Source organism: Dama dama, chromosome 28 (assembly GCF_033118175.1).
Source record: "Dama dama isolate Ldn47 chromosome 28, ASM3311817v1, whole genome shotgun sequence".
Classification (NCBI taxonomy): Eukaryota; Metazoa; Chordata; class Mammalia; order Artiodactyla; family Cervidae; genus Dama; species Dama dama.
The window spans coordinates 37,884,202-37,899,917 of record NC_083708.1 but is presented as its reverse complement, the minus strand read 5'-3'; the positions used below and the strand labels follow the sequence as shown (position 1 = coordinate 37,899,917).

General features: G+C 40.8%; 1 protein-coding gene and 1 long non-coding RNA gene across 3 annotated transcripts in view; both read left to right on the top strand.

The window, feature by feature from the left end:
* LOC133047991 (uncharacterized) overlaps positions 1–14,376 on the top strand; it is a 32,720-nt gene extending 18,344 nt beyond the window's left edge. For both annotated transcript variants that reach the window (XR_009690933.1, XR_009690932.1), the window contains exons 2-3: positions 397–618; positions 13,654–14,376. This is a non-coding gene — a long non-coding RNA (uncharacterized LOC133047991). The remainder of the gene's footprint in view (positions 1–396; positions 619–13,653) is intronic.
* Positions 1–15,716, top strand: part of LOC133048184 (keratin, type I cytoskeletal 9-like) — a 98,848-nt gene that overhangs the window by 39,241 nt on the left and 43,891 nt on the right. The gene's annotated exons all lie outside the window — the stretch shown is intronic.

Below are 15,716 nucleotides of genomic sequence, written 5' to 3'. Positions count from 1 at the left end.
TTGAATGTTATTTGATTTTGAATGCCTAGAAAATGGGCTTGCATTCCTTTTCTCCTTTTGAAAAAGCTATTATGTGGTTTTGAAACATAGCTATTTTAGATCCCACATAATATATCATCCGAATACTAATTTAAAACAAAATATTATTTAATATCTCTGATTTGTAACACATTACATGCACCAAGCATAGAAAGCAGGTAAAAACGAATTATATGTTTTAGTTTACTAGGTTGGCAACAGAGAAGCCTGCCTGAAAAAAACAATATAAATCATCTTTTACCACTGCTCTCTGAATATTTGAGGGTTAATGAAATCGAAATTGTACCTGTCAGAACTGCCAGTAATATCTTCAGTTTTCACCAACTGCTCTTCCCTTCTCTCCCTCCATATCTTTAGACTCAGGGAAGAGCAACACAGATTCCACAATAAAAAACAAAAGTGAAAGAAAAGAAAGAATTTGTAAAGTTTCTTTTGGTGTGTAAGAGGATGGATCCTAGCGTGAACAGCATGTAAGCACATGGACAAAGCGCACCTAAAATAAAGCCGTGCACACGCACCAGACTACATATAGTGGATATGTGTGCACCTAGGCATGTGCCAAGTCACCCATTTTGTCACGTAAGTATAGCAGTTTCACTACCTCTAGGTAAATATATGAATTCTTTATGTGAAAAAGAAAACCCAACACTAAGCTGCCTTTATAAGTATCACAAAAAACACTCAGTGTATCTTTGTTTAGGAATATAAAAATAATGTGCTTGAAAATGCCAGCTAACTAGTGAAGTGAAAGTTGCTTAGTCGTGTCCGATTCTTTGCGACCCCACAGGCTGTAGCCTGCCAGGCTCCTCTGTCCGTGGAATTCTCTAGGCCAGAATACTGGAGTAGGTAGCCATTTCCTCCTCCAGGGGAGTCTTCCCAACCCAGGGATCAAACCAGGTCTCCTGCATTGCACATGGATTCTTTACTCTCTGAGCCACCAGGGAAGAGCTGAGAGTAAATAATTTGTGAAGAACAGATAAGACACCAGAACAGTTAAACCTCGGTTGGCCTGGACCAACTGTGAAAATGCAGAATCACAGAAGGAGCCAGCAGGATTTGATTAAGCTTCTATAAATCAAATCTTAGAGGCATGAATCCCCTTGGTAACATCCTGGGTCAAGTGGTCATCTGCCCTGGTTTTAAATACTTCTGGTGTAAAGATACTCATTACTTCCAGTGCAATCAACCTCCAGTTCTTTATTTTTTTTTTCTTATTATTTAAACAAAACGCTTTTTTAAAAAAGTGAAGGTCTAGAGAAAGCAACAGTGAAAAGAGGGGGTGGCAGTGAGGATGGGGAAGACTCCAGTTCTTATTTAGGAACAATAAAGTTATCTGTACCTATATACATTCATTTGGTTCTCCTCCTTCCCTTTCAACCCACAAAAAACACATCTAATCCCTCCTTCAATCCTTCAAACATTTGAAAACAACCATCATGACTCATAACTATCCCGTGACTGACCTGGATGGTCTCCTAGACCTGTCAGCCAGGATCTTTGTCCATCCATACCGCTCAGCAGCTGAAAGATCTCCATCCCCCGAGTAGATTTGTGGTGGTGACTTCTCAGGTGACTGGCCTGTGATGTGATTATTTTGTGTTGATGAGTTACTGCTGAAGACCCTCGAGCCAGAGAGGGAAGATCCTAAATGGAGAGAGTCCAGGAAAGAGCCTGAGTCTTAATTAAGGTGATGGCAGCCAGGCCCTGTAGTATTTCACCTGTGCCAAAATATTAAAAAAACGAAAAAACCCAACGCTATTACTTCACATCATTGACATTCAACCAAGCCTGCAACTTTGGAGTTAGGACCTTGAGCTCTATTTGTACCACCAGCTCTGCCACCAGCCAGTTGCATTCCCTGAAGAATTACTGCCCACCTTTCCAGAGTTCTCTGTGATATTCAGAGGCACATGTTGCATTTCTTCCTAGAAATGTGCCCCCCCACCCCGACTCCTGGCCTCAGTTTAGATGTCATTTCCCCAGGGACACTTCCCCGACTCCCACCCCTCCCCCAGCCTGAGACTGGCCTCTGTCTTCCACGGTACCCTATGCTCTGTTGTAACCTCACTTACTTGTGTTTTAATACTGCATTCACTTGTCTGTGCCCACTGTCCTGGAAGTTCTTTAAAGCTAAGGATTCAGGCCTGGTCTCCAGCAGTTAGCTCAGTGCCTGGTGCCTACCAGAATCTAGAAAATATGTTGAAGAAAGAAAAGACTAAAAGGGAGAAGACAAAATGAGGAAGTTGGGGTATATTATCTCTCTGGATTCTTACAGCTAAACCTCTGCAATTCCTTGGGGGGTTGTTTTGTTTTTTAAAAAATATTTATTTGGCTGTGGCACACGGGCTCTTAGTTGCAGCATGTGGGATCCAGCTCCTGACGGGGGATTGAACCTGGGTCCCCTGCACCAAGAGTGTGGAGTCCCAACCACTGGACCACCAGGAAGTCCCTACAATTCCTTGTTCTTAAGTTCCATCTTTAAAGTCAACCTCAGGCTTTTAGAAATTCAGATTTTTCTCTAGTAGGAGGGTAAGTTTCAAGTCATTACATCAAATTAGAAAATATGAATATTTATACATGTAATATAATTTTAGGGCTGAGACTTAAATTTCATTTAACATGCCCAAACTTTGTAATTTGAGGAAACTGAGGCACACTGAGATGAAGTTATTTGTTCACACCCACCTGGTTAGGGGAAAACCTGGTTTCAGACACTGATCTTGGTCCCTGCTGGGCTGCGCCCCCCAGCCCTTCAAATCTTGTAGTTGTCCAGCCTCCAAGACTGAAGAAAGGGCCCAGAGACAGCAACACGGACATCAGTGGTTTATTGGATAGGCAGAACTTGCACCAAGGAACCTGGAGCGACACCCCACCACGTGTAGCAGATGGTGGGTAGGACATTACAGCAGTCTTCACTACTCGGCAGGAGAGAAGAAGGTTACCATTTATAGGGGGAATTGACATCAAGTGGGCTCACCAGTTACCAAGGACTATTTAAGTGCTATAATTAAGCAGATTATCCAGTCATGTGAGAGAAACAGGCACTGGTCAAGCGAGGGATGTGCAGAGAGCTCGAGAACAGCCATCTTGAATGGCCTAACCATACAGCCCCCAAACCAGGATGGCTGGTCTCTAGTCTCCTTTTTGAAAGAGCTGCTACAAACACAGCTACAAATGGAAGTGACAGATGTTTCCTCCTTTATGTTATGGTTATATCAATGTACAAGTTTATGGCTGTAAATTAAACTTTGAGAAATACCCTTCTCTGCTTCTAGACAAACTAATGAAAATTAATGTCTCTTTTCTCCCAGGAATGTGGGAGGATGTCACCATGCTTCACCAGGTGACTCCTGTATGTTGTTTGCTAAACAGAGTTGCAGTCATATGAATTGCTTTCAGCCAGGTTCGGTACCAAAGCTCAATGTTCTGTTGTCATGCCATAGGGTAGTAATGCCATGAGACCAGCTTCTTGGCGAGTAGCCCTGAGGTGCAGCTGTAAGGTGACCCAGTTCAGGCTCGAGGCCAGAGCTCAGTGCCAGAAACTTGAGCCAAACACTGGAACTAATTCCCAGGGCACTGAATTGGTTGCAATTAAAATTTTAGATGAAAAGATTTTTTGTTTACTCTAAAAGAACCACTTCATTTTATAAGCTCATAGGAAAGTTAGATGCTTTGCCATTATACATGAAATATTTTCCAGAGGCCAAATCTTTGGAAAAAGAAGAAGAGGAAGAAAGAGGAGAAAAAGAAAACTTTAGATTATTTAAGAAGTCATGAAAATATTTCTTGAAAGCAACATCTTTCACTAGATATGCTAACTGAAGAAATTTTCTTTTTCTGACTTGGGGTATGCTGTGAAAGTTGTAAGGTAGAGCTGGAGTAGAAGTGGGAGAGCAGTGGTCAAGGTGACGGTAATGACCGAACCAAACTCTGGACCCATACAGGTCTGAGTTAAGCACACAGCCCCGCCACTTCCTAGCAGCTGACCTTGGGTAACATGCTTAAGGCTGGAGACTGTGTTATGTGTTGGGGTTAGTAACTCTTCCTCTCATGGATAGTATGGATGGGGCTCAGACGCTGCTCTTCCTCTCGTGTCAGCCTACCCCTAGGGTGCAGGTCCTCACCTCACTGATGAAACAAGGAGAAGCTGCTGAGATCCCAGTAGTTTTAAGCCACCAGCTTTAAGCTGTGGCAGAAATCCATCATGAACACTAATTCAGCAGTTGTTGGTTCAAGACATACAAACTAGTTTAATTCTTAGGAAACTGTTTATGAGGGCAAAGAGGGAAAAAAAAAAAAGTGGTTGTCATGTTGCTGATAAGTACTCTGTGTCTTGCTATCCCACTTATTAAGTCAGGTGGTCTTGGACAGGTCACTTATCCTCTCTGAGCCTTCGTCTCACCCCAGCTCCCCATCTAGAGGTTGGGGATGATAACATAGACCACACAGTATGGTTGTGAGGTGATGCGGTATGTAAAGCCGGGCTGGGAACACAGAAGATGTTCAGGAACCTTCTATCTGAGCTCCTGTAACATGTCCATGTTTAGGAATGCCCTTTCAATAACCCCTGGAGGGCAGAGAGAGAGATCATTCCACAGTGATAACTGATGGTATTCTATATACTCTGCCCTTGCTTATATTCAGGTTTTGGAAAACACGTGCCATATTTACTTAAGAAGCTTCCCTACCTCTTTGTAGCTATTAAAAGACCAGAGTGGAAAGGGAAAATCAGAAGTTGTCCCTGATTCATCTGTGGCTGAAGGAGGAACTAGGGAGGTCCAGCGAGTATCATTATTTCTTCCTCCAGGTGAACTGATGAAGGCTTAGAAGAAAAAGGCTACGTCATGGCCTGGGTGGCCAAATCTTGCCCTTTCACTTTCATTATATAGTTATCTGATGTTTAAAGGGTGGCTTAAAGATGGTTGACAGTCATCATGGCAACCAAGAAAAATGTATGTGACCAAAAAAAAACTACATTTCATTAAACTTGGAAAAGAGGAAGTATATGTGTAGGATTTAATTATTATTTTTTTGAAATTAAGGAAAATCATCCATTCATTCAGCCTTCGGATATTTATTGACAGCTACAATTGTGACAAACACCATTCTAGGTACTGAGGATACAATGATGGCTAAAATAAAAATTCCTGCCTTCCTTCAGTTTCTATTTTGGTGGGAGATGTAGAGAGCAAATGCGATAAATTAGTAAGATATATAGTATACTAGGAAGTAGTTAGTGCTGAGGGGAAAAATAAGGCAGAAAGGGGAACTATAAAATATAAAGAGGAATGTTAGACAGTGTCCAGGGAAAGTCTCATTGATCAGGTGCTTGAAGTAAAGACCTGATGGATCAGACAAACCAACCTGAGGATGGCTGCGGAACAGCTTTCAAGACAAGGGTCCTGAGATGGGAGGCTACCTGGTGTACCTGAGGAATGCCTGGAGGCCAGAGTGCAAGCTGAGCAGGGAGGGAAAGAGATCAGGTCAGAGAGAAACAGGCCAGTTGTATGGGGCCTATAGACATGGTAAGGACTTCAGCTTTCACTGGGAATAAGAGGAAAAGCTCCAGAGAGTTTGGGCAGAGGAAAGATATTATACAACCATTCTTACAGAGTGCTTGCTCTGTGAGATTCTATTTTATTTTTTTTAATATTTATTTATTTTTATTTATTTCACTGTGGCAGGTCTTAGATGCAACATATAGGGGTCTCCAATCTTCATTTTTCGGCATGCAAGCTCTTAGCTGTGGCATGTGGGATCTAGTACCCTGACCAGAGAGCCAACCCAGGCCCCCTGCATTGGGAGCATGGAGTCTTAGCCACTGGACCATGAGGGAAGTCTGTATTAGATTTTGTTTTAAATGCTTTATTTGTAATCCTCACAATTATCTTATGAAGTAGGACCCACTATCTTCTCATTTTACAGCTGAGGAAACAGGGCCAGAGAGGTTAACTAACTTGCATAAGATCACACAGCTAGCAGGGATGTGGTGAAAATTTAGACCCTGGTCAACTCTTAACCACCTCATTTTCTCCCCAAATGCTTAAGAGATTGAGACTGAGGTGTTTTTTTTTTTTTTTTTTTCCATTTCTTTATATCTGTATTTCCAGAGCACACTAACAATGAAATCACTTCATACTCATTCATAGAGAACTTCTTTGCTCAAACTGATAAATATTCCCAATACTCTCCTTTATGATTCCAAGTTTTGTTTTGTTTTTAAAAAAAAAAAAGCCTTCAAATTAGCATACTAACAAGCATCTTGACATGTCTTGCTTTAATTATGCAGACAGCGACTCTTTTTTTTGCTTCTAATGTAGAGGTTGATTGGGAAAATTTTTATTTTATTGCTTACAATCTTACCCTAGTGCTACCTAAATCACTGCTTTATGATTTGGCATCTATAATTTATCATTTTCCTCTGCTATTAAATGAAATGCCCTTTAAAGCATTCCACAGCAAGGTGAACACAAGTCAAGCTTGCAAAGTTCTAGAAAAAAGAATTGCAAAGAATCATTAAAGAATAATGAAAGTTGATTTAAATGGCATACAATATCAGGGCTGCCCAGTTTAACAAATATAATTATTGCAAGTCATTTTCAGAAGGCCTCTACATTTCAGCATCTAATTTTCATCATCTTTTAAGGAACAACAACAGAAATGCCTTGCTGTTATAAAGACTCTAAAAGCTGACTTTTTATTTCGTTTCTCTGGATTTCACTAAAGCTAAGCATGAAACAATAGACAGTCTAAAATATAGGAAACCCAGGTTCCTTTTACTATTGTGTGGCTTTAACATTCTACTGCTGTAGCCAAGAGTCCTTGGCTTCTGGGGCCAACTGTCTTTTGCATGCTGATTTTGCAGAGAGAGTCTCTCAGGAGTTATTACTTTTGAGTAGTATCTACAATGACTTCAGTCTCTGCAGGAAGTGGAAGGCAGCAGAGTTTGGGAATGAAAACACTGAGGGAAAAATCTCTCCCGGTAGAATCGTCAACTCAATCTAATTTTAGGTTTCAGACAGACCACATAGCTGTACCTTCAGCTACCTGCAAACATATGCATCTCAAGTGCCCTCACTGAAGGGCTACAACCAGGACTTAAACAAAAATAATGAAGTTTTCTATCATAATATGTTTTAGTAAAATAGGTGATGTGCGAGAGTGTATGTGTGGGTGTGGGTGCACACACACACGCAGGCAAACCATATGTGTGTATGCCACATTCAAATATTGACGGCATTCTGAATAAGGGGAGATGGTCCAGAAGGGTTTCTTTCTATTTTTCATCAACTCTTATTTTTTCTTTCCAATGCTTCACAACCAAAAGAACTAGTAGTCCCAGGCTCAAGACCTCAGAAACTGTATTATTGAGTTATGTGAAGCAGGAATTTGAGACATTTTTAGAAATCATTTTTATGTGGTAGCTATTTTAATATTGAAACAACTAAATCAAAGCTAAGAAAGGTCTTTTGAGAGGAAATGGTTAAAAGGGCATGTCTTTCCTTTTCTAAAAGGAAAACCACAGCAAGGAATTCCAATTAGGAATAAATTAAAGAGCACCACACTTTTCTGGAAGGGTCAGGAAGTCAAACTCTTGGCCTTGAGCGGCTTCTCACCCCCACCCCAGCGGACCCTGGGAACCAGTCACGCCCCGTCTCTGTGTAAGCTCAACACTGGCTGCCAAGTCTTGCCATTCCTCTGCAGGAAAGAGCCAGGGATTTTCACCAGAGGCCTCCTGCCAGCATCAGAATCAGAAGGAGGTAGCCGAGGTGCCAGGGGGCTTTCTGGAGTGCCCCAATGCCAGCTTTCTGTCTACAAAGGACAATTCACTAAACTCGCTAAAGCCAAATCTGACATTTCAAAAATGTCTCCGAAATAAGCCTCATATGCTATTTTGCTGCTAGAAGACCGGGCTCTTATTTCCCAGATTATATTTTCTTAAATAGAATTCCCTTAAATTCGGCAGCACTTTTAATCCATGACACTCACTGGTAGGCAAGAAAAACAATTCTGCTGTCTTCACAATTGATTTAAAGCTTACAGATGTGACATCTCCATACATTATGTTGTGGTTAATTGCCTTATACTAATATCTGAGTAATGTGTGTGTGTGTGTGTGTGTGTGTGTGTGTGAATATTGGTGTCATGCTCAGTCGTGTCGACTCTTTGAGACCCTATTAGACTGTAGCCCACCAGACTTTTCTGTCCATGGGATTTTTCAGTCATGAATACTGGAGTGGGTTGCTATTTCCTCCTCCAGATATATATATATATATATATAAATGTTCTTTAGGTAACCTGTGTAATTGACATATGGCTACTTGGGAAATTGGGGCTAAAAGTGAGGTACCCCAAACAGCTGAGTTTGATCAAGATGCCATGCACTCTTGACCTCTTTAATATGCTATTTTGCTCTTTTGACAGCATTCCAAATCTACTTGTCCTTCCAGGTCTATCTCGGTTCCTGCTTTCAGCTCAAATCCTTGCCTGACCATTTAAATTCTCACTGAGACCTCCGCTCTGGCACCACCTAAAGCCCTATTACCCTTGCTGCTACTGTGGCGTTTGGGTATGTCATCGTGCACCATCGTTTACTCACCAGCGTCCAAGGGCCATGTGCTCTCTCTTCTCCCCACACAATGCTTAGTCTGATGCTCAGCGCAAGGGGCTGCTCTGTGGTACAAGTGAAGTGAACTGACTTATAGCCTTTTTCATCATTTCCCCAATGCTCGTATCTAGGACTAAAATTTGCATGATTGCTCTTTATTTCTCCATTCATTGTCTTAGTAACCAGAAACATCTAGAATGAGCTGCAAGTTAGATCACTCCTAGAATAGATTGGTCACCTGTGTCTTTTTGGCTTGGATGTCACTTTTCTGAACAATACGTGGAAATGGGAGACAAGTTACATCCCTTATGATTGCAGTCAAAGGAAAATAAAGAGAAAAATAAAATAAAATAATGGAGCAGAGAAAGAAAATATAGGAAAGAGTGAGAGGAAAAGAGACGGGGAAGAGGCAAAAAACAAAACAAAACAAAACAACCAACCCACAATCCTACTGGATGATGTAAATACATTTCCTCTTTTAACAACAAAACATAAAGGCTCCTTGCAAGTGCATTTCATGGGTGATTACTTGAACATCTTAATCATGTTTGCTCTTTGTGGAAATTGTATGCAGAAACCACTGCCTTTCCAGTTTGAATTAAGAATAAACTGGAAAGGCAGTTCCTCTGGGAGAAAGGAAAAGCAAAGCCCAGGAACACTGGTGCACTGTATGAGGCAGCAAGAAATGACGACTTGGAATCAGGCAGAGTTCTCTCTTCTGTGATCAGCTTGCTCTGCCCTCATTGAGTCCAAGAGATTTCGCATTTTATAGGTTGAGCTTCCCACTGGCAGCAACTGAAGCAGTTCATTATGCACATCTGTCACGTGATCCACTTCATCACCCAAATGGAACTGGGAGAATAAGTCACCCTAACAAGATCCTTCAGTACACTCTTAAAAACTACTTACAGATGTACTCTTCCTCTGAGGGGATACAGTGGGTTTCCTTGTACAGTGCCGCACAACACAGGAAATGCATTCTCCCCATCCAAATTCAGGCCTACCAGGAGGAAGCCTGAAAAGAAAGCAGCTCACAAAAGCACACACAGCTTTTGCAAAAGTCCTGAGAGGGGCTCATACACCAATTTATGATAACGGCAGATAAAACCTCAAGCCTGTGAAGCTCAGTTCATTGCAAATGCTAATGTCCACACAGGGAGAAGGAACCACATCAGCACTCAGCATCGACACAAATGCCGCTAATGCTTTTTATTTATGGTTGTCGCTGGGTCCCCTCAGCAGTATGCCAGATCTCCATTTGTGTGGTAACTTTTGACTACTTTATGTGCCTCCACGACTCACGGTGTTATGTGCCCACAGGCGATTTGTGCTTTCAAACTGTGTCTGGTGAGGCGAGCAGCCACACTGCTAATCTTGAATCAGGAACCATCTTGTTCCCATTCAGATCACGTCAAACGAACACTTTTGTGGACACATCCAGGAATAGTTAACACCTGCCATTGTGAAATCTTCCTGTTTCGCTTGGGGTGATCAATTCATCATTCATTCAGTTAGGCAACAGATATTTATTGAATACCTACCACATGCCAGGCTCTGTTTCGGGCCCTGGAGATATAATAGTGAACAGAGTCCTACCATCAAAAAGATTACATTCTAGAGGGGGATAGGAAGAGACAGCAAATAAATATGGAATATGTCAGAGGGTGTCAGTCAGGATAGGCTAGTTGTTTTGTGGTTTTAAACAAACCAAGTTTGATGGCTTAAAAAAAAAAAAAGTTTATATCCCTCACTTACACAGTGTATTCATCACCGACTCAATGGACATGAGTTTGAATAAACTCTAGGAGATAGTGAAGGACAGGAAGCCTGGCGTGCTATAGTCCATAAGGTCGCAAAGAGTCAGACCCGACTTAGTAACTGAAGAAGAAGAACATGGTGTGTTCATTGCAGGGCAGCTGGGGGCTCAGCTCCATGCACCTTCACCCTGGGACCCAGGCTGCCTGGAGAAGCCCCATGTGGAGCACAGCCGATGTCTGTGGGAGAGAGAGGAGACAGAGCAGTGAACTCCTGCACTGGCTTCCTCCTGAAAGCCACACATGGCCCTTCCCCTCACACGGCACGGGAGAGAGCAGCTTACGTGGCTGCACCTGACTTCAACAGGTGAGGAAGAGCAACCACATGATGTGTTTAGAAAAATCAGACACACTCCATGGTCAGAACTGTCCCAGTGATCATGGGGGAAGATCAAGGAGGGGAAAAAAAGGAAAGTAAAGGAGAAAGTATCTGGGGAGGTGGTCTCTACTTGATAGAGATGGTCAGAAATGGTCTGTCTGATGTGGTGACATCCGAGGAAAGACCGAGAGAGAGAGAGAGAGAGAGAGAGAGTGGGGGTGGCTTCCTGCAGAAGTTATAGCAAGGGCACAGGGTGCCTGGCGTGTTGGAGGAGCAGCAAGGAAGTCTGGATGTTGGAGTGGAGTGAGCAAGGGGCAAGCTGGAGAAAAGTAGGTCAGAGAAGTAAGAGCAAGCTGTGGGACACAAGCCAGCACCTTGCTGTCAGGGCTGTGGCTGTTGTAGGGTGCTGCAAAGATGTGATCTGACTGAGGTTTTGAAAGGATCCTGTGGCCGCTATGAGGGTTGAACCAGGGAGGAGTTGAGAGGCTCTTGCAATAAACCAAATAAGGCTAGCGAGGGGCCAGTGCTCAGGTTCTGGATGTAGTTTGAAGGTAGAACCAACAGAATTTGCCAGGTAGGACCAACAGAATTTGCCAGTGTATTGCTGGAAGAGAAAGAGAGGATTCGAGGTTGACAAGAAAGGTTTGTTTCTTCTGGTAATCCCCGGATACACATAAGGACTATTCAAGTGACTTTTGAGAATCTTTGAATTTGGCAAAATCATGTAACATAGAACATCTCCCTGCAATTGAGAGTTGAACAGCCAACTGGAGCTATGGATGCTGGGCAGATAGCTTGATTCATAGACCAGCTGAGGGACTTCTCTCCATTACTGGCCCAGTATCCAGTCTCTCTTAAGGTTTTGATCTACATTACTTTGTAAAACCAGAGCTGTAAGCTTCCTGATTACAAGCAAAACAGGGGCTTGTGACTGAGTCACCCCAACCTCATCCCAGCCCTGCATTCCTCTGTGAACCTCAGATATCACTACCAAGAAACTAAGCCATACAACACAAGATCTATCCTCAATAGACGCTGGTACAGTGATGTGTCACCAATTCTCCTAAAAATGGGTTGAAGAGGAATCTTAATAAATACAATAAACAACACATGGTTTCTGAATAGCGTTTCCCCACTTTCTGCTCACCCTGTTTTCCCGTCATGTGGCTCTCCTCCTCACCACCACCCGTTAAATGGCCACTAGAACCCCCTACTACAATCTCTTAGGTCTTCTCCAGCTTAGAAGAGCACAAGTTGGATGCCAAGTTTGCCGACTATAATGGAATGAATAAGTAAAAGTGTTTTTTAAAACAGCAATTTATAATCAAAAGTATTTGTATTTGTGATCAAAGGTATTCATTCATTAAAAAAAAAAAATCTTGAACTCCTACTACGTGCCACCTCCTCTTCTAAGCACTGGAGGTACAGCTATGAATAGAACATGTAAGTAATTTATAGTTGAAAATGAGGAAAGCATAGAAGAGTATTAAGGAAAGATAAACTTGCCACTAACTCACTGCTGAAACATCTTAGTATGTAACACTGCTAGTAACATCTTGGTGCCTAGTCTTTTTCTAAGCATGCATACTATTCCTTCTTGCTTTTTGAATAAAATTTACAACTTTAGACTTATGCAGTACATTTCTTTCTTCAAAATTTTTTCTTCTTATAAAAATAAGCATCATAGCAGATGCTCAGTATTTGTTGAATGAATGAAATAATTAATTATAGAAACTTAGTAGAATACAGAAAAGCAAAAAATCAAAAATGAATGTCACCAATAATACCACTATTAAGAGAGAATACCACTATTAGTAGTTTAGGATGTTCAGTATGGTTTCAAATAACCAACATATTTTTATGACATCACTTCACAATAAATGAATGTTTTGTAAATGACAGCTTTCTCTTTTTTACTAATTACAAAAGCAACCATGCCATTGTAGATATTTTGTAAAATACTGAAAACCACAAAAGGAAAAACTAGTAGTCCCACTGCCCAGAGAATGCTGCTGTTAGTATTCTCCAATCTTTTTGGAAATTTTTTTCCAATCTTGTTTTTTTGAGCAGTACAGTAGATTATTTAAGAGCCTGGTCAAGTTACTTAGCCTCTGTGAGCCTCAGATTCCTCATCTGTAAAATGATACTAGTAATATCCACTCTGTAAGGTTGTTGTGAAATTTAAATGAGATAAAATATACAAAACTGCTTAGTTCAACATCTTACACATACAAAGTGCTCAATATGAAACCTCTTACCATTTTGCAAGATATTCCTACAGAGCTGGTCAGAACTTCATACATGCATTTTTTTTTATCCTTTTTTTTTTTTTTAAATGAAACAACATTCCTCAATCTCATTAAATTTTAAATTTTGAGACAATCTCACATTTTCAGAAAAGTTGCAAGTACAAAGACCTTTTCTCCCCTGAAAACATTTGCAAGGAAGCTGTTGATCTGATTCCTCCATCACCCTTGAATATCGTAGTGCATGTTGACTCAGAGGCATTCCCCTACAATTCCAGTGCAAACAGCAAAATTAGGAAATTAGCATTGGTACATCGGGATCTAGTCCTAAAACTCCAATGGTCAAGTTTCTCCATGGCTCAATGACATACTTTGTAACAAAAGGATTCCAGTTCTGAACCACACGATGCAACTATTCCCCACTTCTCCCTAGTCTCCTTCAGTCTGGACTAGTTCGTTCCTCCATCTTTCCTTGACTTTAATATCTTTGACACTTTGAAAGAATATAGGCCAGTTGTTTCATGGAGTGTCCCTCAACTTGTATGTGATGTTTTCTCACAATTATGTCTTTATCAGCAACACCACACAGAAGTGATGCTATGTTCTCTGCTTATTGTATCTTACTAGGTAACATACCTGCTTTGTACAACAACCTGTGCTGGACCACTGGACCACCTTCCCACAGATCCTCATCTCACCCCACCTGGGCTCTGAAATATCCTCTTCAGCCTGCCTGGATGCCAACATCTTGCACTAGGCTATCCCTTTGCAGAACATGCCCCTCGCCCCACGTGAGCTCTGAAACCTCCTGCTGAGCTATCCCTCCCACCCTAAATCCTCAGCCCACCTGGGCCATCCCATGTGGGGCCACCCTCTCAGCCTACTGTGGCTCTGACGCGGAGCTAAGCCGAGCCTCTGTAGGAGTGGCCCTCTCCTCCTGCGTGCTTTTCTGGTGCTCTCATTCTATAAAGATTTATATTATCTGTGAGTAATCACAGTGTTTCAAAAAAAAGAAAATAATCACAGTGTTTCCTCAAACTAGAGGTCTGTGTATGTATTATTGATGATCCATCAGTAATAACTTATTTTTATTTCAATGATGATCTAAAAAACTTACATTATAAAATATAAGCATATCTGGGATGTTCATTTTACAACCACATTTAGTGTTGGTGCTTTGTGTTTAAAATTGTGTTGGTACCACATGATTATTAATGTGGCAATATTTAACTTTTAAAGTGTCGGTAGTCTTTAAATTGGCATTTCTGGCATCAAAATGCAAAACCATCTTGATTTCTGTTTGATAAAAATTATATTGAGTTATCCTACCAATTAAAAAGCTGAAACTGCTCTTTTTCAGTGATGAGATTTGTGTCTTCTTTTATTTAATAAATTAATTTTGACTTTCCATCATAAAAATAACCATGCTACTTTAATTGTCACAGGCTAATGAGAAAAGAACCAGGCTAACTGACTTCATACACAAATGATACGTTATGCAAAGTGAAGGCCAAATGAATCATGGCACCACTACAAAGGAAGCTTTACAGAAGTTCAAATAAAGTGGAGAGAAAATTGAGTCATTACAGGTCTTTTGGTATCATAGGTTGAACTCAAAAGAAGCTAGGCAAAATAGCCACTCTATTCAGATTATTGGCAGATGTGTTTGTGTGTGTTGTGTTTATTTATATGACATATCAGCTTGCAAATATTCTCTGTGAAGAACTTCTTTTAGGAGCATTAAAAAATAATTATCAATATTATATTTTGGAGAAAGCCATTTTTAGATGGATTGAACCAAGTAAAATAATCAACTGATGGTTTCAAATGAGTAACCTGATAGAAGGAAAAATTATAGTAATGATATAGTCATGATAATGAATCAAAGGACCGGCCATTCTGCTCAAAATAAAATATTTAAGTCAACAACTGAGACACAAAATGCATAAAAACATCTTATTATACTTTTATAATTATATATATATAAACTATAGTTAAATCCAACATTGACAACTTAGTTTCAGCAAAATTTTACTTTTATACTAATGTTTTTTATTTTAAATTATCTGATGATCTTGTTTATATCTAACTTGTTAAAAAATTTTCCTTTTGGCAGCACCATACTGCTTCTGGGATCTTAGTCGGGGGCATGGAGGGTGGGGGGTGAACCCATGCCCCCTGCGGTGCAATTGCCGAGTTCTAATCCCCGGACTGCCAGGGAATTCCCTCTAACTTGTTAAATTTGATTTGTTTCTGGTAGTTTGTTTTAATTGTGGTTGAAAAGACCCCACATAATACAAAGTTTACCATCTTAACCATTTTCAAGTGTACAGCTTGGTAGTGTTGAATGTCCTCACACATTGTGTACAGAGCTTTTTGTGTCTAGACACATTGTGTCTAGAGCTTTTTCACTCTGTTCTTAAAGAGATATATGTAAAAAGCATTTATATCTATATATTGGCTCATGTGAACAGTAAGTTCCTTAAATGAGAATTATTTAAATCAGCATGGTGGAGTTCTCAAGAGAACGTTTTTCTTTTGGAAATAAAAGGTCTAAGAAATGCTAATCGACGGACAGGGAGTCCTGGCGTGCTGCAGTCCATGGGGTCACAAAGAGTCCAACACCGTAGACAGGACTGAGATGAGTGATTGAACTGAATCAACATGGTAACTATCTTTCAATCTAAATG